A 22,552-nucleotide genomic window follows, 5' to 3' on the forward strand; every position below is an offset into this window, starting at 1 on the left:
CATTCGAGGCTGAGGGGAGAGCATGAGCAGGGAGTTGGGGCAGGCAGCAGGGAGCACAGCCAGCAGACGGGAGGGAGGACGGAGGCCAGCACTTCTCAACCTTCAGTCATTGCACAGGCCACCCTGATCCTCTCCGTACGCAAGGACCACTGCACCTTCCGCTACTTAATACGTTTCAAGTCAATTTATAATCTTCCTCTTTACACTGATCACTGACATAAATGGGAAGCCAGTATCGCTTGCTGTAAATAGGAGGTGATTGTAAAACTAAAATGAAAAGAAAATAGTATTCTTAAGGTGCAGCCAGATAGGATGGCTCAGGAAAGCTCTGCTCTTTTCTTCTGCAATCAGGAAATTGACACGTATTTAGAGAGATGTTCAAGGCATATGCTAGTCCATGGAGACTTTCTCCTTAACGTTTTCAGAAGGAAGTCAGACCTGTGAAGAGACAGGCTTTGGGGACAATGTCACTTAGTGCCATCTCTGTGTATCCCTAAAATCACTCAGCATGCCACTGAAGTCCTCATCCCACACCTGGAAGCACGCTGTGGTGGCTGGACTGGGCCAGGGGGTGAGGCCCTGAAACACTGGGGGAAACAGGAAACTACTGGAGATCTGAGGTTGGGGGAAGGCTACGGCCAGATCTGTATTTTTAAAGGATCGTGCTGGCAGCTTCGTGGAGGATGGTTCAGAGAGAATGGTTTGGTTAAGCAATGAGACCCGTGAGGACACTTCTGTACTGGACCAGGTGAGAGATGGTGGCAGCAGAGATGCAGAGGAAGGAACTGATCCAAAAGACGTATATTCATTCATTAGTTCATTCGCTCAACAAATATTTAGGGAGTATCTACTGTGCGCTGTGCGCCTTCTAGGCACCAGTGTACACAGGTGAGCAAGACAGATAAACTCCCTGATTTCATGAAGTTTACCTTCTAGAGGGAGCAGGCAGACAATGTTTGAGTGAATAAAGAAAGAAAGGTAATTTCAAGTTGTCAAGTGCTATCAGCCTGTCAAACGGTCACGTTCTTTAAAAATAAAACAAGGCATTGTGAAAGTGAATGTGAAATAACCATAACAAAATAGGGTTATTTGAATATAACAAAATAGGGAATGGGATATCAGATTGGGGAGTCCGGGAGGGCCTCCCTGAGGAGGTGAATCTGGCCCGAGACCTGGAGCCTGAGAAGGGGCCAGCCACACGCAGCTCTGAGGGAAAGGCATGCCGGCGGGAGGGAACAGAGAATGGAAAAGCCCGAGGTGGAAACAAGCTGAGGATGAGCACATAGGTCCGTGTGGCTGCAGCAGAGTGGAAGGCGATGAAGGCTGAGAGGTAAGCAGGGGCAAGGCCAGGCAGGGCCATGAGAGAGATCGTGGATTTTATTTTAGGTGCCCTGGGAAGCTCTTCAAAGTTTTTTAATAGGGAGGTGATGTGATCCAATTCATGTTCTTAAAAGGCTACTGTCTCTGCTGTGGAGAGAACAGATTTTATGGAACAAAGGTGGAAGCAGAAAAGCCCAGAGATGGTCTGTGCAGTGTCCAGGGGAGAAATAATGGCCGCTTGGACGAAAGCGGTGTGTAGCCAGAATTCTAAGGTGACCCCAAGACTCTTGCCCTCTGGTCAATACAGACCTTCTCCCAGTTATGCAGTCGGTGCTATGTGGGTGCTACGTGAAGGGGTTCTGCAGATGTTATGAAGGAACAAACCAGTGGACTCTGTGATAGGTAGATTGTCCTTGGTGAGCCTGCCTGAATCAGGTGAGCCCTCCAAGGGGGCTCTTTCTGGCAAATGAAATTAGAAGCGTGAGAGAGATTCAATGTGAGGGAGATTCTCTGTGCCTGCCTTTAAAGATAGAGGGGGGCCACATGGCAAGGAATGTGGGTGGTCTCTAGAAGCTGAGAGACCCCCCACTGACAACCAGCTAGGAAACGGTGACCTCAGTCACCCGGAACTGAATTCAGATGACAATGTGAACAAGCTTGGAAGTGGGGAAGGATCCTTCAGGTAGGGTCCTGCAGCCGACAGCTTTATTTCAGCTGGGTAAGACCCTGGGCAGAGAACCCCACCATGTCATGCTCATCTGACCAGACACTAGAACATAACAAATGGATGTTGTGTTAAGTCACTAAATTTGGGGTTATTGTTATGCAGCACTGAAAACAAACACAGGTGGTGGGGGGAGGGGGAGTCTGATTGGAATGCTTCCAAGAACGCGCTAATGGGTTGGATGCATGAAGGAAAACAGAAAAATACCTGTGGGGCTGACGGTGCCAATTCTTGAAAGGAAGAACACTGGAGGAGCTGTCGATTTGGGTTAGAAAGCAGCGTTTCATTGGGAGGTTTTGTTTGAGCTGCCGATTAACCATCCAAGGAATCCTTGCACATGCAAGCCTGGAGCTCAGGGAAGAGTGGAGCTGGGGAGCTCAAGTCAAGCCATGAGCATATGATTGGAAAGCCAAACGGGATACTGCTCAGCGAGAAAAACAGAGTGAACCGCTGACGCAAGCCCCTGGGTCTCAAATAGTGTCATTCTGAGTATCAGAAGTCAGACCCCAAAACTACCTACGATATGATCCCATCTCTATGATATTCTGGCAACGGCATGGCTCTAGGGACAGATGCTGTGGTTGCCAGGGGCTAGGGCTGGAGTGGGGGGTTTGAACCCAAAGGGGCAGAGAGGAGAGGCGTGGGGGGATGGAAGTACCCTGTATCTTGACTCAGTGGTGGTTACCTGACCATATACAGTTGCCAAGACTTGTAGAACTGTACACTAAAAAGGGTATAAGTTTTAGTGCACGGAAATGATACTTTAATTAAAAAATATATGGAAAAAAAAGCCAAATAGTTAGTTGCATGAGCTCATTTAAGGGAGTGTGTCCGGCAGAGAGGTGTAGGTGAAGGCCTCACTACGGGACACTCCGCTATCCAGGCTGGAAAGAGAAAGGAGCAAAGCATGAGTAAGATGAATGTTGATCTGAGGGAAGGGATAGCTGTTAGCTGCGGTCCTACTAGGTATGTGCTAGGTATGCTGGCACACTCGTCTTATGTAGCCATCTCAATGAGCCTGTGAGGTGGGTTAAATGTAGTTGAGATGTTTTAATTTAATTTAATTTAATTTAATTTATTTATTTTAGCTGAGCCATCCTGCCACCTGTTGGCAGCTCAGCGGCAGCTCAGCGGCAGCTCAGCTCGGGCCCATGTGGGAATCGAACCGGCGACCCGGTTACTTAAGGCTCGCCCTCTTGAGCGAGCTCTTAACTGACTGAACCACTCGGCCGGCCCTGAGATGTTTTTATAAATAAGAAGAAGTGAGTTGCCCTGGGTCCACACAAACCATAACAGTGGCAAAGTGAGGTGATCCACACTGGCTTACCCACACTTTATTCGTTGTTTGTCGATTGAATGAATAAACAAATGAACAAATGAACGAGCTAATGAATATCACTGAGCCCCAGGTGCTGAGGTTTCACCTGCAGGTTCAAGCTGAGGATACGAGAACGTCATCTTTTTAGAGAAGTTGGGGCCATAAAACCTGTTCCATTTTCCTCCTTGTGCAACACCCAGTCCCTCCCCTTCCAGTTCTGAAATTGCTCCCCGGCCTTGGGAAGGGCTCTCCAGGCTTATCTCAGTGGAGAGTGAAACTGTAAAAGCCTTTATGGCTTTGAGATCACGTCTGGCAGGGGCCGCAATTGTCGCCATAAACCTGAGTAGGCCCTGTGAGGGCGATGACCTGGACCACGAGAGTCAGGGGACAGTTGAGCAGTGACAAGGGGTGGCTACTGCTGAGTTGGGTGCTTTGGTGCCTGTGGTCAGGGACCATCACAGACTTACTTCATTTCATCCTCACATAAAGCCCCAGAGACAGCACTGGTTGTGATACTCTAAAAATTCTAAGATGCACTTTTTTTTCACATTATGGTGTCTCTGAAGTTTGGATGTGTCTTTAAATCAATGGCATCCCATAACTGCTGTCAGTTAGATCAGGTGGCGACCTGGTTGGTCCCAGTCGTTCTTTCCGGTGGCCCGACTGGACAACGGCCCTCTCTGTGTATTTCATTACAAATGACTTCAGGATCATTTGAGGGAGGGACCTGAGTCCTGGTTGCTTCCTGAAAACCTTCTGTTGACACCTTCTGATAAGAGGATGAAAGCACCAGGGTCAAAGCTGCAGGATAGGAGTAAGCAGGTTGGAAGAAAATCCCGGAGACCATAGTGGAGTAGTCGCTCAAGAAACATGTGTGAGCAAAGCTTTTCATGGTATAGAGGACAATCTTGCGCGAAAACATATGGACAAGAGAGATTCTGAGTGGAAAAGTAATCTAGATGAGCTGGGTGTTGACCGCGAAGAACTTGTGGGCATTCCTTAACTGATTTATCTCACTTACATTTTCCTTTATCTTTATATGCAAGAGTGACGTGTGATTTTTAAAACAACATCCAAGCAAGCTTTAGGGCTCTTTAATACATACAAAATGAAAATTCTAAGTGCCAGGAAAGCATCGTTTTATAACTGAATTGTCACTATGTTTTCTTTCTTAGTGGGACACAAAATGCTAGTGCCTCTTACAATGGAAGCGTCTTAGGTGAGATTCTACCCATTGCATAGATGGGAAAACTGAGGACACAGAGGGCACAGGGCAAATAAGTGACGGAGGTGGGGTTCTCTCTGACAACAGATCCTGTGCTCTTTCTAATACCCAAGGCTGACTTAGACATTGATACTGGCTCTCTCACCTCCTTCAAAGGGCTTGGGCCAAACAACTCCAGTCTGCCATCCCAGGCAGTTTTAGGAGGCAGAGAGCTGCCCTGTTATTTTAAATTCAAGAAGGAGCGGGTTTGCAAGACGCTTTCAGTCCAGTGAACCAACCATCCCTGTTTCCTATCATTCAAGTCAGCTACCCCAGCCTAGCCAAGCCCACCCCAGCCTGTTCTGTCACGCTCTCCCTAGGACCCTGGTATAGGTGTCCAGTGTGACCCCACTTTAATCACTTGGTCTTGGACCAAGCAGACTGAGCACTCACCTCATTTTATAGATGAGGAAACTGAGACCCAAAGAGGTTGCCTGACTCTCTCAAGGTCACAAGTGAGTCAGTGTCAGGGAAGAGCCTGGAATCCAGGGCTCAAAATCCAGTGCTCTTTGCAACTTCACAGATTTCCTAGATATAGAAGAGGCAAGCTGAGAAGGGAAAGCAAGGGACTCAAAGTGGGTCAAAAGAAAGACCTTTTTGGCAAGAGGGGCTACAGAGTCTTGAACACACGGTCAAGCAATAATGCCATGATCTTTACATGGGTCTTATTAAGACCAACAAGTTCTGGGGTGGCTGTGCTTAGGCGTTGTCTCGCTCAGAAGATGGGGCCAAACTACACCAGACATCTTTCCCATCCCCATCAGATCCTGCCTCTCCCTCTTAAAACCATCCAATGGTTTCCCATCATTCCTAGAACAAAATTCGAACCCCTCCAGGGCCCCGAGGATAACATGGCCTCCGACCACTTCTCTGAGGTCGTTTCCTATCACTCAGCCTCTTGGTCGTTCCATTCCAGCTCCCTTGGCTTCGTCCCTCTTCCTCAACACACCAAAGCTGTTCTCATTTCCCAGCCTTGACCGTGTTGTTCCCTTTTACTGGAACATTCTTTCCCTATCACTTCCCACGGCCACTTCCTTCTAACCATTCAGGTCTCTGCTCAAATGTCGCCTCTTGGAGAGGCCTTCCCTAAACAACTTAGCTAAATATATGAGGCTATATGGTCTCTGTTGCAACTACTTAAACCTGCCATTATAGAGTGAAAGCAGCCATAAGTGAATGAGCATGGTTGAGTTCCAATAAAACTTTATTTACAAAGGTAGGCAGCAGGCCAGTTTTGGCCAATGACTACAGTTTGCTGACCCCAGCTCTAACTTATTGTCCTGTTCGATTTTCTTCATTGGGCTTACAACTCTCTAAAATTATGTTTTTGGTTTTGTTTTGTTTTTTTTCTGTATATCAATTGATTGTTTTTCTCTACCCTTCTCCATTTAGACTGTTAACTTTAAGAACAGGGACTTTATAAGTCTTGTTCAAAACTGCTGTGGTAACCAGCCTCCGAGATGGCCCCCAATAAGCCCACTTCCTGGTGTTTACACCATCATATAGTCCTCTTCCAAACTGCATAGGACTGTCCTGTAAAAGCACTAGAATATTATAGAAATGAAAGAGGGTGACTTCTAAGGCTAGGTTATAAAAGGTGCTGTGGCTTCCATCTTGCCATCTTGGATCACTTGCTCTGAGGAAGCCAGCAGCCATATTATAATGATGCTCAAGCAGACGTGTGGGAAGGTCCACATAGAGAGGAGCTGAGGCCTCCTGCCAACTGCCAGCCATGCGAATAAGCCGTCTTGGAAGTGGATTCTCCAGGCCCAGTCAAGCCATCAGGTGACCATGGCCCTGGCTGACTGTAACCTCATGAGAGTTCCATCTAGCCAAGCCACTCATGAAGACCCACCACACAAAAACTGTAAGATAATAAATGTTTGTTGTCTTAAATCAGGATAATTCGTTATGCAGCCATAGATAAAATACAGTTGGCCATCATAGTGTCTGGTATATAATATGTACTAATAAATATGGGTTAATAAATAAGTTAGGTGCTCAATAAATATAATAGAAGGATACATTATAAAAATAAGTATTTAAAAGACATGAATGTAGTATTTTGCAAAGACTTGTGAAAATCCAAGTTACGTAATATAGAAGGGCACAGTTGAGTCTCGCCTAATCTACTAACAGGACAAGATGCCTGTACAAGAATTCTTTCAACATTGAGATCCTAAGCTTCTGGGATGTTCAGTTTCTGTGTTTCTAGTACTTCCTAAGGTTATGATTATATATGATCCTGAGATTTTAGGTATCTGTTTCACCAAGTCCATGATTCTAAAATGTTGTGATTCTAATGTATTATGATTCATTAATCAACACATATCTTTTTTCAGCAACACTTCTCTGCTGGACACAGTGCCAGGAGCTAGGGATTCAGTAGAGCAAAGATGACCCTGGTTTCTGCCCTCCTGGAGACATGGGGACAGACGCAAGCACGTGGGCATATACGATACACAGTGAGCTCTGCTATGCAGGTAGACACGGGATCTATCAGGGATTGGGGGTGGGGACACCAACCCAGCCTCCTTGGGAGGCTTGGGAGCAGGAATGTTTTCTCAGGGGAGACAGGAAGAGAGAGTATTCCATCCAGAGAAGGGAGTACTGATGTACACTGTGTCCCAAGTGGAGGGAACAGCAAGTGCAAAAAGGTCCAGGGCTAGTGTGGGGGAGGGAGTGCATGACATATGTGGTGAACTACGGTATGAATTGGTGTAAATTTGGGGGCGGGGGGCGATCAGAGAGAGGCAGAGTGGCAAGAGACTATGGCCAGATGACAGAGGACCTAGTAAACCAGGTCAAGGAGTTTGAACTTTATCCTGAGGGCAAAGGGGAGCCAGTGAAGGGTTTTAAGGGAAAGAGTGACAAGGTCTGCTTAAAGGTCGGAAAGATGCCTCTGGCTGCTACATGCAAGTTTGGAAGGAGGGAAGACCAGAGAGAGAAGGCTGGAACAGGACCCCAGGTGAGAGAAGAGGCCTGAATGGATGGGAGATGGACCTGAGCGAGAGAGAGAGGTGTTTCATCCATGGTGTGGTAAACAGATGGGGGTGTGGATGATGCTGGTAATATACAGGTTTGTGAGCCCAGGACTCCTGGACTTCATGATTCTAAGAGTGTCTGATTCTGTGTTCAACACTCCATAATTTTTTATGCAAAATGCCCATCGATATCTTATACCTTAAGATCCCTGACTTCACACTACCCTGCATCCCTACTTTCTGAGCCTGGGATTCCTTGTTTGCAAAGTGGGGATCATTAACACCTTCCCTGTGGAGTAGGCAGGGGAGGCGAGAGCTGGTGTGTGCTCAACACCCACAGAAAGCAGGTGGGCCGTCCGTGGTGGGCACGTGTGCCCTAAGTGCTAGGCACACAGGCATGGTCAGGAAGGACCTGGGTCTTGGGAGGATGAGAGAGGTCAGAATGGAAGAGCAGAGGTAAGGAAGTGCCTGTTCTTGTCTGCTCCTGGTGACCTGGGTTGCTCTGGCCTCTGGGCTTCTGGTGGGGCATCTGGTGCCCAGATTCGGTTGTTGGCTTCCAGACACCAGCAAGTTTATGAGTTGACTGTGAGGTTCCTCATATCTGTAGCCTGCTGGCCCTCCCAGCTCCTTCTTCTGGTCTTAAACTCCCCCAGAGCTGAAGACACCAACTGGGGGTAGCCAGGCAGAACCTGGTATTCCCTGGGCAGGTCCAAGCTAGGCCAAGTGCCACCCAGTTAGTTGGACCCAACCTGCTCCCAACCCAGCCCCTCTTGAGGCCATACGATAGGCAACTGTTCTGGTGGCAGCTCTTTAGAGACAGGAGCCTCACTTGTCTCCCCAAAACAACACGTGGTCTTCAGAACCACAGCCAAGGCCTATGTGTGCTCTTGTGTTACAATTTGCTTCTTGCCAGGGGTTCATCTCTAATTCAGTTCAATCCACAAAACATCAACAGAACAACACAACTGTGGGCACATCCCACAGACCTGGCAGGGACACTCACTTCTTGATTGGAGGAGAAAATGGGAAGCCGAGCAGAAGTGTGCCTAAAACTACACAGTGTTTAGTGAAGGGTTGGGTTTAGAGTCCAAGGCCAGAGCTCCCAGCCCATTTCTTTGCACACAGTAGGGACTCTCCAAATGTCACTCATATTAAGTCAAGTTAGGAGTTCAAGTGACACGTGTCACTGGCGTTTAACTAGCCTTTACTAGCATTTGCATCGATTGTTTCTAGAAGGTGATAAGGGATCGGAGAGGTTAGCTGTGTATCTGGGGCCACCAGGGTGGAATACCTAGTTTTCATTTTATGCCCTTTTGTACCTTTTGAATGTTTTATTTTCACCAAGTGCACATAGAACAGAGTCAATCAATCAAACAAACAATCATAATTAAATAAACAATTAAGTGAGCCAGACATTTCGTAACTCCTTCGTACATGCTGTTCCCTCCGGTTGGAACACCGTTTCCTGGTTTTCTCTATCTGGAAAACTCCTACGCAAGTTATAAGCCTGAACTCAAATGTCCGGTGTCTGGGGCCCGTTGCCACCACCCCGAGATGGTGATTCTCCATTCACCTGCCACCTCCACGTGCCCTTGTCTACCCGGCTCTGTGCCGGCGGAGTCATCCGTGCCTCCTGACTTCCGTTGGATTTCATCAAAAGGAGGAGTCAATGGGAGATTAAGGACAGGATGAGAGAGAAGTGAGATGTTTGTCCCCGTTTTTCCTTAATCTTGGCAGGGGCTGCGTTTCTCCATGGCCTCGACTTCTGTCTTGGCCTCCCTTCCACAGAACCAGTTATGTCTGGGACGGTAGCACTCTTTTCTCTCTCTAACAGCTCCCCACTGTCGTCTCGGGGTGCCTTGAAGTTTCCCATAGCCCACCTACCTCTGTAATTACTGTATCAATTCGCTTCAGCTAAGCCAGTGGTTCCCAGCCTGGGGTAATTTTGCCCCTCAGGGTACATTTGACAATGTCTGGACACATTTTTAGTTGTCATGACTGGCATGGGAATGCACTGGCATCTAGTGGGTAGAGGCCAGGGCTGCTGCTAAACATCCTATGATGCACAGGACAGACCCTACAACAGAGAATTATTTGGTCCCAAATGTCAATGGCCCTGAGATTAAGAAATCCTGACTTAAACTTTTGTGATGCCTGGACCTTGACGGTTCACGCATGGCTAGGGGCTCTAAGTGCCCACTGCCCTCTCCGCACTGTGGTGTGATCTTCTCATTTGCAACCCTACTGTTGGCTTCCTCTTAGTGGCATAGACATGCGAAGGCCCAGTCTTCGCCGTCAATCCATCCACCATGCAGGGGGAGACCCTGGTGAACTGGGCCCCCCGCCAGACTTGAGTCCTTGAAGGCAGGGTCTCTATGTCATTCACCACAGAGTCCCAGTAGTAGGAGGTCAGCAGACATTTGCTGACTGAGCTAAAAAAAAAATCCTTCACCAATGTCTTAAAAACAGGCTGCAGAGAACAGGGGACTAGACTCAGCAGCTCTACAGGACTCAGGGAACCCGAGTGGTTTTCCCTGTGAGTGACGTTCCAAGGAAACCACGATCAGGCAAATATATACAGAGTGAATGAATGACAGTCCCCAGGGATACGGGTGGGTGGGCAGGAGAGAAGGCAAGACAAAGGCATCTCATCTCTCAAATGGGTATCGTAGTAGAACCCACCTCCTAAGACCATGGTGAGAATAAAACTAGTGGAAAGCGTGTAGTGTGTTCCTCAATATCTGGTTTTGTACAAAATAAACAGTAGCCATCAGCTCTCTGGAGGAAGTGATGGAGGAGAAGCATCAAATGGGGGCTGGGGAAACGCTCTGCCACTAACACGGGGCTGCTTTGCACTGTTGTGCCTCGGTTTCCCAACCTGTAAAATGGGAAAATGTGGGCAAGATGAGTGCTTTGCAGCAACTATGTCATAAGAGATGCTTTAGGGGTTCCACATGTGTTGCAAAGATTATTTTCAAAATCAAATCCATAATTTAATAAAAGTGGTGTTAACACTTTCTTTGTGATGAGAATTGAGCTGTCCACTTAGGTTTCTGCATTTTAAAAATGTATATTGTATATTTTAAATTATATAAAAATTTTGAAACACAGATACACACAGACTGTTACCATTTGGAAATATTTCTGTGGCTATAACAGGATTGTATTTGGATATAAAGGAAACCAAATGCTGAGATAATTGGACTCGGAGGCCAGTTTCCCTTCAGGAAGTGTCTGATGGCTCTTTGTTGGATACATGAAATGAATGCATTTGCCAGGTTATGCCCCAATTTGAAACTGTGGCGTTTAATAAAACAGCCTTGTGGGCCGGCCGAGTGGCGCGATGGTTAAGAACTGGCTTGGGACGCCAGAGGGCCCCGGTTCGGATCCCACATATGAGGGCCAGTGACACTGCCCTCTACAGCTAAGATGCTGAACAACAGCTCAACCTGGAGCTGGGCTGCCGTGAGTTGCCGGCTACGGCATAGGCTGCAACCCCTGTGGCAGTGGGTTGCCATGGGCTACCGTGTATAGCCAGCAGGCAGCGTGAGCTGCCAGCAGCCGCAGTGAGCCGCTGTCCAGAAGCCGGTGACTGGTCTGCCCCGCCCGGGAAGAGCGCAATGATGGTGCCAACTTGGGCCAGTGAAGCAACGTCCTCCACAACTAGACTGAAGAACAAAAGGACAGCAACTTGTCTGTTCCCCTTCCCCCAATTCCCCGATAAAAATCTTTAAAAAAAAAAAACCAGCCTTGTTTTTCTCGATGATGGCTTTGTGTAATATCTATGTTGAGAACTGTATCTGCTTTGCTCACTCACCCCTTTCACCCATATTCTTCGGTACTTGAAGTTATAAAGTAACTTTTCTATATCAGGCTCTCATGGGAAAAGGGTTTCGCAGCTAAGAAAATTTGAGAACTTTAAGGTTGAGGTTCAAAAATTCCACCTATCAGAAGCAGGCTCCCAATGGCAGGGCGAATTTGGGGGTGATTCTCCTTTAGGATGGGGGGAGCGCCCATGGCTGGGGGAGGAGGGAGCACATAGAAGTCTGCTGCCACCATTTCTCAGAGGGTGTGTCTCCATTCACAAAGGGCCTTTTCATCCTTTAGTCATCTCTTCAGCAAACACATCCCAAGTGCCCACTCAGTGCCAGGTTACAGGGTGCAACATTAATCTCATAATCACGAAGATGGGCTGCTAACAATGGCCAGGGGTCATGAGAGCACATGGCCAGGGACCCTTCGCTGGTCTCCACCCCGCTTCCCAAACGACCCAAATCGACCCCTTCTCGCCACCCCCACTCCTCCATCCTGGCCCTGGTCTTCACCTCCTCCAGTAACGCTGGTCCAGCCTCAGGGCCTTGGCTCTTGCCGTTCCCCTCTGCCTGGATGCGTCTTCTCCCACATTTTCAAATGGCAGCTATTTCTTGGGGTTCAGGTGCCATCGCAAATGTCACCCACCTTCGAGAAACTGGTAACACAGGGGCCTCTCTGGAGCACTTTTGACTGGGTGATGTTGTATACCACTTGAATTTTGTACCATGTGCATATTCAAATAAATTATGAATTCAAATGGAAGTTTCTCCTTGGAGAGGCCTTTCCAGGAAGCAACCTTCTCCTTGCTTCCTCTTACGGTGCTTTAATGTTCCCTTATGGAGTGCTTAATACAGTGTATCATTGCCTTGGGTTTTTGTTTTGTTTTTTATCCCTTTTTAGTTTATTGTCTGTCTCCCCTTTGTGAGGACAGGGACTTCGCCTGTCTTATCTACCACCTACCACAGTCCTGGCACATAGTAAGTGCTCACTAAATATTTATTGAATAAGTGAAGAAACAAAGGGAGGGAGGGAAAGAAGGGAGTCTGAGATGATAATGGAGGATTAACCAGGCAAAGCTGGGGGTGGGAGGGTTGGGCTTAGTTCCAAGCAGAGCTGGCAGGGTGAGGACCTGAAGAAGGCCAGGCTGATGGGATTAGGGATGAGAGAGCCAGGGTGGGGAGAGCCGGGTGGCTCAGTTGGTTGGAGCACATGCTTTGACCAACGAGGTTGCTGGGTTCGATCCCAGCATGGGCCACTTTGACCTGTGCTCTCTTTAAAAAAAAAAAAAAATTGTGAGAGAGCCAGGGTGTGAGACAAGCAAGACTGTACCCATTTTACAGATGAGGAATCTGAAGTTCAGAGAGGGCAAAAGATGAGCCCAAGTCATCCAGTAGGCCAGGGTCTGAGTTCAGAGTCCAGGTCCCAATACTCAACTTATGAGGTGGGTACTATTATTACTTCCTCATTTGACTAATGAACAAACTGAGGCACAGAGGGGTTGAGTGACTTGCCCTAGGTCACACAGCTCAGGAGTAGCCAAGGATTAGGGCTTTCCCTGGCTTTGATGGTTCCCAATTTTCACTTTCCAATTCTTCCACAGCCTCTGGCCTCACACAAAGCCCAAACCTGGACCCCAAAGAGGCTGTCAAGTCCTGATCCTCTCTTCTCTGGAACTTTAGGCAAAGACAAAAAAATTCCCTGAAACCCTCCAGGACCTGGATTTCCCTAACTTCAAACTGAAAGAGAGCAAAACTAGCCTTGTTTGCAAGGCTGCTGTGAGAAAAACGTGATAAAAAACAATTATGGAACTCATAAGTGATAAAAATAACTGTAGGGCTCCTGGAAAACAGCCTGAGATGTAGAGATACTAATGATAGCAGGAATTTATGGCCCTGTGGGCCCAGCCTTTTCCAGGCTGGCATGATAGGAGCTGGGGTCACAATGGGGGTCACAGACAAAAAACTCCCAGCAGCTCCTTCCTGGAATGAGGCCTGAACCCCTCTTCTACCAGCCTGGGCGGTGATTTCCAGGGCTCTCAGACGGCCACACCCACCCCCCTCCCCACAAACCCCCACCCCCGCCAGCCCAGTGGGCCACCATCAGGCATCCATCTGGTTGGGTCTTGTGTCTCTAACCACTTTTCTTTCTAAAAACCTATAAACTGTTAGCGCTTTATAGTGACTTGGTTCATTCATTAATTCTCGGGGCCCCAGGGGAAGGCAGGGAGCAGTGACTCACTTTTCCTGCAGCCAGTGGACACTTACTGAGGGCCTACTCCATACCAGGGGCCTTGCTGGGAGGAAGGTGATGACTGGACACTGTAACTCACCCAGAATCATGAAAGCCCTGGGGTGGGGGGACATCAGGGCTGGACTCTGGGTCCCCAATTCCTAGGACCGTGATCACACCATCACCAAAAAGACTGGGAGTGGCTTTTCCCTACAAGTGTTCATAGCTAACTCTTTTTTTTTTAATTGAGGGTTGAGGGGGAACAGTGTTGGGGAATTAGGGAAGACAACCAGCCAAGTTGTTTTTCTCTAATCTTAGTTGTGGAGGGCGCCAGCCACCATCTGGCTTCCTGTCAGCAGCTTGTGGCCTCTAAGCTCAAGGTGCTGTGTTCAATCTTAGTTGCGGGCAGGTGTAGCCACCATCCCATGCGGTAGTCAAACCAGAAGCCTTGTTGTTAAGAGTGCATGCTCTATCCACTGAGCCATTCGGGCGGCAGCGCAGCTCAAGGTGCTGAGTTCAGTCTTAGTAGCAGGCCAGCATAGCCCACCATCGAACAGGCAGTCTTGTTGTTGGGAGCATGTGCTCTCATCAGCTAAGTCATCCTGCCACCTGTTGGCAGCTCAGCGGCAGCTCAGTTCGGGCACAGCGTCACTGGCCCATGTGGGAATTGAACCGGAGGCCCTGTTGCTCAGAGCTTGCGCTTTTAAGCTAACTCTTAACCAACTGAGCCACTTGGCTGGCCCCACAGCTAACTCTTAAAGACATCAAAAGCCACCTTAGAACCCTAATGTATTGTTGTTTTTATAAAAATAAAACCTTTGTATCATAAAAGATAAAATAATGTGGAGATTTACCAAAAAAGTTCAAAACACTCAAATTTTACTACCCAGAGAAAAACCTCCCTGAACAGAGGTAGCAGAGCTAAGCAGTCAAGAGCACACAGCCTCCAAGGCCAAAGTGCTTAGGTCCCCGTGCCAGCTCACCAGCTTACCATGCAACACTGAGAATGTCAACTCTCCTCTTTCTCAGTTTCTCCAACCTGCAAAATCGTCTAATGACAGCATCTTGCCACACAGACAGGGCTGTTGGGAGCACTAAACGAGGTCACTACCTGCAGAGCACTTAGCACAGCACCGACACAGAATAAGTGCTACCTGAGTGGCGTTCAGTGAATCCTTCTCAGACACGCTCCATTCATACGCGCCATACCTGCTTGTGGTTTTAGAACCTGATTTTTAAATAATATTCACCAAGATATTCCAGGCATCTTGCCATGTCTCTAAGCTCCTTTGTGGAAGTAATAAGGTTTTTAATTTTTTAAAAAGATTTTATTGGGGAATTGGGGAAGAGGAACAGTGTTGTGGAATTGGGGAAGGGAAACAGTCAAGATGTTGTCATTCACTCTTAGTTGTGGAGGACACAGCTAGCTCAGCTCCAAGCCCAGTCACCATCTGGCTGCCCATTGGCAGCTCAAAGTGCTGTGCTCAATCTTAGTTGTGGGTGGGTATAGCCCACCATCTCGAACAGGCAACCTTGTTGTTAGGAGCATGTGCTTTCACCAGCTGAGCCATCCTGCCGCCTGTTGGCAGCTCAGCAGCAGCTCAGCTCAGGCGCAGCTCAGTGGCCCATATGGGAATCAAACCAGCGACACTGTTGGTCAGAGCTCGCATTGTTAACCAATTGAGCCACTGGGCCAGCCCCAGTCATAAGGTTTAGAGTTAAGGGCTGAGCAGCTTCCTCAGCCCTCCACACTAGCTCCCCTTCAGAGGCTGTTTATTTTTTGCCCATAACTGCTTTCTGCAGATCCCTAAGTAGAGGTGTAGAAACTAGGACTCACAGACAGCAAATAACTTGTCGTGGTCGCAAAGCTGGGACTTGAACCTCTGACATCTAGATTCCAGAGGCAGAGCTCAACACTGAAAAACAAGCACTGAGAAGTCCAGGAGGGATTTGGAGGTAGGTGGACATGACTTTGAATTCCTGTTCTGCCAGTAGGAGCCGTGTCACCTTGGGCCAGTCCTTTCACCTCCCTGAGCATCAGTCTTTTCATCTGTGAAATGGGGCCGCAGATACCCATCACACAGTGTTGCCATTGAGATTGCTACTACCTGACTAATGGCTGCTGTTTCCAGACCAGTAATGCATGTGGGGCTCCGTGCTAAGTGCTTTTCAGACAATATTTCTTTTTCTTTTCTCTTTTTTCTTCAGACAATTTTTCATTTAACTAATGAGATGCACAGGTAAAGCGCCTAGCAGGCAAATAGCAACATTAGCTCCCCTAGATACATATTTCATAAGGGCAGGGGTTTTTTACTGTTTTGCTCATTGTAACTAAGTCCTAAAACAGTGCTCGGTGCATAGTGGGTGCTCAGATAAAATTGTTACATGAATAAATGAATGAATGACTCTAATTCAGCCAATATCAGTGACAAAAGGGCTCTGTTACTTACTAGGTATGTGACTTGAAGCAAGTCTTTTTACACCTCTGAACTTCAATTTTCTCCTAGGTCTAATGGGTACAATGATACCAGCAACGTTTATTGAGCGCTAACTCTGTACTGAGCCCTGTTCTAAGTGGCTTATAGGTAATACCTCCTTTAAACCTTTATTATTATCCCACATTAAAGTGAAACTAGCTGAGGCGCAGGGAGATTACGTCACTTGGCTAAGGTCTCACATGTAACAAGAGGTGGAGCTGAGATTCAAATCCCCCAGCCTCTGATGCCAGAGAGAGCACCTACTTAACACTGCTCACTTGACAGAGCATTTCTAAGGGTAACCTGTCCTTCCCCATCAACAGTGAAAGGAGTAAATATACTGAAGTGCATTCATGGAATGGAATACTACACGGCAATGAAAAAGAGTAAGTTCCTGATAAACCACAGCAACGTGGGTGAATCTCAGGTACAAAAGATGACTAGAGTAGCCAGATAAAATATAGGTTGTCCAGTTAAACTTGAATTTACAATAAACAATGAATATTTATTTATTTAGTATAAGCGTGAGAATTTTATTTAGTATAAAAAAAGGGAAATTTAAATTTAACCGCCATCCTGGATTCTTATGTGCTAAACCTGGCAACCCTAAATATTGTATGTATGTGATTCCATGTATCTGAAGTTCAAAAACAAGGGAAATGAATCAATGGTAATAGAAGTCAGGATAGTGATTGTCTTGGGTTGGGGTGGGGGTGAGAGGAAAGGGTGTTGAAAAAGTTACATATCTTCAAAAACACAAACTCATAGACAAAGACAACAGAATGGTGGTTGCCAGAAGGGAAGGGGGTAGGACGAAGAGGGTAAAGGGGGTCAAACACAAGGTGACAGCAGGAGACGAGACTTCAGGTGGCGAGCGTGCAAGAGAGTATACAGATGTTGTCTTATAAAGTTGAACACATTACATTTATATAATGTAATTAACCAATGTAACCCCAATAAATTTAATTCAAAAAATAAAAAAGGTATGTATCTTGACCTGGGTGTATATACTTGCAACAATTCACCAAGCTGTATGTTTAATAGTAGTTTACATTTTACAAGATTTGTAAATTGTGACTCCTTAAAAATATATATTTAAAAAATGCTAAAGGGCAATACACTCTATAAAATCTTTAGTAATAGTATCCAACTGATGGGGTGCTTGGGAGGATAAAAGGAGATAAAGGTTGTGAGTCTCTTAGCACATTTTAGGAGCTCACAGTATGAGCTCAATAAATGGAAGCCATTGTTAAAATGTAATAGCAGCATTCATATTATCATTATTATTATCTATCATCCCTTCTGTGAATTTTCTCTATTGCAAGTGGATTGGCGCGCCCTCAAGTGTCTACATTGTGTCATAGCACTTCAGTTACTGCAAAGAATATCCTTATAAAGGGCAATGCTTCGCTTTTCTTTTGTCCCAGGACCACATAAGAAAGTACCAAAACCCACAGGAGACCAATGAGTCCCAAGTCCGACTCCAGCTCTGCCCGTGACAGCCCCTTGAAGTGTGTCAGAAGGAAGACAGAGGAAACGCACAGGTCAATCTCGCTGACTCACTGTCAAAGTGCAATCGCAAACATCTTGTTTCATTGGAACTCACATGATAATATTTGAAAGTAGCATTGGTGGGCCACAAAATGCTTTCACATTAATAATAATCACAGCTAGCTTTCATTGATCGCGTCCTGTGCGCAGACACCATGCTGAGACCTATATGTCTTTTTTTTCCTTTAATCTTTACAATGACTTGTGAGGCATATATTCTTCTGTAACGTGCTTTTTTTCCCCCTCAGCAGTACGCTCTGGGCATCTTTCCACGTCAATAAATATAGCTGGGGCGGTAAGTACTTGATTCAAAGGCTGAGAAACTTAAACAGTCAGCAGCCACTGCCCAGGTGAAGATCAATAATAGTTAACATTTATTGAGTGCTTTATTACACACCAGGCCCCGTGCTAATTGTTTAACATGAACAGCCTCTCATTTGATCCTTAAGGCAATCTCAAGGTAGCTGCTATTATTATTCAGGATGAGGAATCTGAAGCTCACAGAGGTAAAGAAACCATCCAAGGTCAGACAGCTGGTGTAAATGGCAGAGTTAGGATTCAACGCCCCCCACCCCCACCCCCACCCCCGTCAGCCTGATTCTGGTGCTGAGCTCTCCAACAGGATATTTGAAGGACCGTATGGGAGAGGTCACACAGGAAGGTCCCTGAGTGGAGAAAAGAGCCACTGACAAATTCTAAAGGCAGGCAGGAGGGCAGTGTAGGAGGGGCCACGGAGGAGGCAATTTCTGCAAAGCCACAGTCTGCCATGGAGGGGACAGGGAGGCTTCCTGAGGTGATCCCATGTAGACTGTCTCCAGCCAAGGAAGGTGACCTTTTAATAACTTACAAGCTCCTGAGTGGTTTCACATCAGACAAGCATGGGTTCAAAATCCTCACTGTGGGCCGGCCGAGTGGCGTGTTGGTTAAGAGCTGGCTTGGGATGCCAGAGGGCCCCGGTTCGGATCCCACATATGAGGGCCAGTGACGCTGCCCTCCACAGCTAAGATGCTGAACAACAGCTCAACCTGGACCTGGGCTGCCATGAGTCGCCGGCGACGGCGTAGGCTGCAGCCCCTGTGGCAGTGGGTTGCCATGGGTTTAAAAAAAAAAATTTTAAAAAAAATCCTCATTGTGCCAGTCTCTAGGTTGTTTTTTAAAACAGCATGATTGAAGTATTATTGATGTACAATGAACTACCCCTATTTAAGCTGCATAATTAGATGAGTTTTGACATGTGGACATAGCCAGGAGCCCATCACCATAATCAAGATGATGAACGTTTCCATCACCCCAAAAGTTTCCTGGTGCCCCTTTATCCTCATCTCCTCCTCATTATCCCACCCCCCCCATTCCTAGGCAACCATGGTCACTAGAGATTACTTTCTTTCACTATGGATTACTCTAAAATTTCTGGAATGCTATAGAAATGGAATCATACAATTTGTACTCTTTTTTTTCTGGCTTCTTTCACTGAGCACAATTATTTTGAAGTTCATTGATGTTGTTGTATGTATCAATAATTTGTTCCTTTTCATTGCTAAGACGTATACTATACCGGGGGTGCCAAAAACATGTATACACATTTTTAAGAGACGTTATGTATGTATTACTTTTCAAAGTTGAATTGAATTACAGTAGCAAGGTGTACTATGATGTTTGCTCAAAAGATCAAATGAATGCCAGTGTCACCATGCAACAGGCAAAACAGTCAAAGAAAATGGCGGAAGCACGGTTGTTATTGGAAGAGCACAAGGCCATTTTGAAGTGGTATTTGGAATTCCAGAATGCTGTGGAAGTACAACAATGGAGGTGTGAGTATGCAACAGAACCTCCAACATGCCTAACAATGGCACGCATTTGTAATAAGTTTGAGACGCACCGTACCATGTGTGATGTGCACAAGGGACGATCCGGGAGGCCTTGCACAGCAACAAGCCTGCCTCTTCTGCTGTGGTGTTGGGACAGTTTACATGCTCGCCACAGAAGTCTACCAAACAATGTTTGCCATAATCAGAAGTGTCTGCATGCCGATGGTAATAACTTTGGGCACCTCTTGTAACTGCAGAAGTCAAATGTGACTTGTATTGATCTTTTGTTATTTGGTGTCTATATTGAGTATTACGATTTTAATACAGTTTTTATTCCTTTCTTAAAACATGTATACCTGTTTTTGGCACCGTGTGTGTGTGTGTGTGTGTGTGTGTGTGTGTGTATCACAGTGTTTTTACCCTATTCCCCTGTAGATGGACATTCTCTCCTCCCCAGTTTTTGTCTATTATAAATAAAGCTGCTAAGAACAATTATATACATGTCTTTGAGTGGACAGATGCTTTCATTACTCTTGGGTAAATACCTAGGAATGTGATGGTTGGGTCATATAAGTATATGTTTAACTTTTTAAGAAACTGTTGTAAACTATTTTTCAAAGTAGCTATACCACCTTGCATTCCCACTAACAGACTCTGAGAGTTTCAGGTGCTAGGGCAAGTCTTTTTCATTTCAGCCATTCTAGAAGCACTAGTTGTTGTTGTTTTTAACCTGTGGATCCCACTGATGGTTTCTTAGCCTTTCTGTGCCTCAATGGGTCTGAGGGGGGCTGGGTAGAGATGGTAAGAGGAGAGGAAGGGTGTCGCTTGACCTGCCACCATCATAGTTGGCTTTGAATGCTCTGGACTCAGCAACACTTTAAGTTTCCCCTTTCGGTCTTGGGACACCACTGTGGGCTCATGGACACGGCCATTGCTTCAAGCTCACCTTTGACCTTGATGGATGCATCCCTCTTCCTGGGGGTCCTTTGCGATTTTTTTCTACAAATTTTAGAAATCTCACATCCAACTGTAGCGTCTTGCTTCTGCCATCCCCCTGCCCCTCCAGGAGGCCCTACAGGACAGAGCCCAAGTTGACCCTTTATAGGTGTTCTCTGCCCACATCGGTCCACGGGAACCACTCAAACAGCCTTGCCCCTGAAGCACTTGGGCGTGTGGGTGACCTCAGCATACCCCCTCTCTGGCTCCCTCATCAGCGCAGCAGGCAGCCTATTTCTTCGGGCTCTGGATGTCCCTGTCCACATCAGACAACTGGGGCCTCAGAGAAGGGTCATATGTTACATTCTCCAAATAGTCACCCACCTCCCAGAGGAGCCCCCATTCCACCCTTCTGAGAAGATGGACACCAAAGGATTCCTTGCCCCTTCTTCTCATCATAGGAGAGCTGTGGGTGAATGTAGGGGTGAGAATACATAGAGGGGTTTGGGTCACATTTTAGCAGTTGTGGCCTTTCAAATTTGCTTTTAGAAAGTGAACGCTCGCTGTCACCACAGAGCTTTCTAGCAGTGTTGTACAAGTCACACACACACACACACACACCCCTGGATTTTCTCATATCTTCATGGAGGTGACCATAGTACCCAACAGGGTTGTTGTGGAGGCTGAGTGACCTAGTGAATCTACAGAGCATGGCCGGGTCTGAGCTTAGGATTCCACAATCACGGACCCGCAATTCCATCTCTGTGTGACAGTTTACAAGTGCTTTTGCCTCTGTAGGTCTCAGTTTTCTCATCTGTCAAATGGTACGCATGAGAGCCCTCACCTGATAGCCTCTCTACATGGTTAGTTGGGTGAATACACATGGAAAGTGCTTAGCACAGCGCCTGGCGTTTGATAAGCACTTGGTCTTTCTGGGTGTTAATAATACAGTGGAGGGTGGGCTGAGCAGGCTCTTAGGCTAGTACTTGTGGGGGGAGGGTATGGTGTCTGCACCCCTCCTTGTCCCCCACCATTCCAGGCCCCGTTTTGGAAATGCCTCAGCCTGGCTGGGATGTAGGGCTCCTGGGAACAGAGAGGACAGCCTGTCCCTCCAAGCAGTCATGCTGACTCAGGTTAGAAAATCAATGTGACCAGAAAAAACACAGCTGGGCTCCCACCTCTTCTGGGAAATACATGCAGACAGCCCCGGGCACGTCTTATCTCACGCTTAGATCGGTGAACAGCTCTATTCTAGGTCCTGATTCCAAGGCTTGTGAGTAAAAGCCTGGCACACAAAGGTCTCTGGCTACTTGAGGCACACCAGGCCCACAGATCACAGGCTTCACACAACCCTCCAATTGGGGTCAGGCATGTCTGGCACTTGCCAAACCCCTGATTTCTCCCAGCCTTAGTCTGGACACTTCTCAAGCCAAGCCAGGCTCCGGACCACTGGTTGGGCAACCCATGACCTCAGACTGGGTCAGATCCATCAGGTGAGCATCTGTTTAAGAGTATGGAACATTTTGTTCTTTAGAATCCCAAGGGCCAAAGACTATGAACCCTCCCTATCCACAACTCAAACCCCCAACACTGGCATTTACTTACTTTAAAACTTTGGGCAAGCTCTTCACCTCTCCGAGTTCCAGGTTCCTCATCTGTTAAATGTAGACTAACAAGTAAGTACCTCCACCTTCCAGGGCTGTGTGAGACTCAGGTAATGAGTGTCAAGGGGTGGCACACGCACTGGCAGGCACTCCATAATGGAAAGTTATTAGTTGTGCAAACAGGGGTACTGAACACCAAATTTAAAAAAAGTAAGGTATATATACAGCGGGTGAGAGCATGGACTGCGGAGCCAGACTGGCTGGGTTCAAAGCCTGGCTGCTCTACCACTTTCTGTGTGGCCACAGATAACCTCTTTGAGCCTCAGTTTTCTTCTCTGTAAAATGGGAATAATAATGTTGTGACGATTCAGTTAGATTAGTTGCACTGGGAACAGTGCCTGGCACATAATAAGTATTTAATAAGCATCGACTAGTTTTAATTAGTCACCAAGTTAGTGATGTTAGTAATAGTACTGAAATCACACAGGTAAGGGTTTTGATAGGATTAACAGGAGCAGGAACTC

The 22,552-nt window shown here is 46.9% G+C and overlaps 1 protein-coding gene across 2 annotated transcripts in view; it reads left to right on the forward strand.

Moving 5' to 3' along the window:
* Nucleotides 1–7,249: 7,249 nt before the first annotated feature.
* The window catches only part of TTPAL (alpha tocopherol transfer protein like), a 31,013-nt gene continuing 15,710 nt past the window's right edge, over nt 7,250–22,552 (forward strand). Inside the window, exon 1 of one of the 2 annotated variants that reach the window (XM_019637073.1) lies at nt 7,250–7,594. The gene's annotated coding sequence lies outside the window, so the exon portion shown is untranslated. Of the gene's footprint in view, nt 7,595–22,024; nt 22,101–22,552 lie in introns of those variants that run through there. The other variant, XM_019637070.1, reaches the window with a different exon arrangement.

The sequence above is a fragment of the Hipposideros armiger genome, unplaced genomic scaffold, assembly GCF_001890085.2.
Source record: "Hipposideros armiger isolate ML-2016 unplaced genomic scaffold, ASM189008v1 scaffold_31, whole genome shotgun sequence".
Taxonomy (NCBI): domain Eukaryota; kingdom Metazoa; phylum Chordata; class Mammalia; order Chiroptera; family Hipposideridae; genus Hipposideros; species Hipposideros armiger.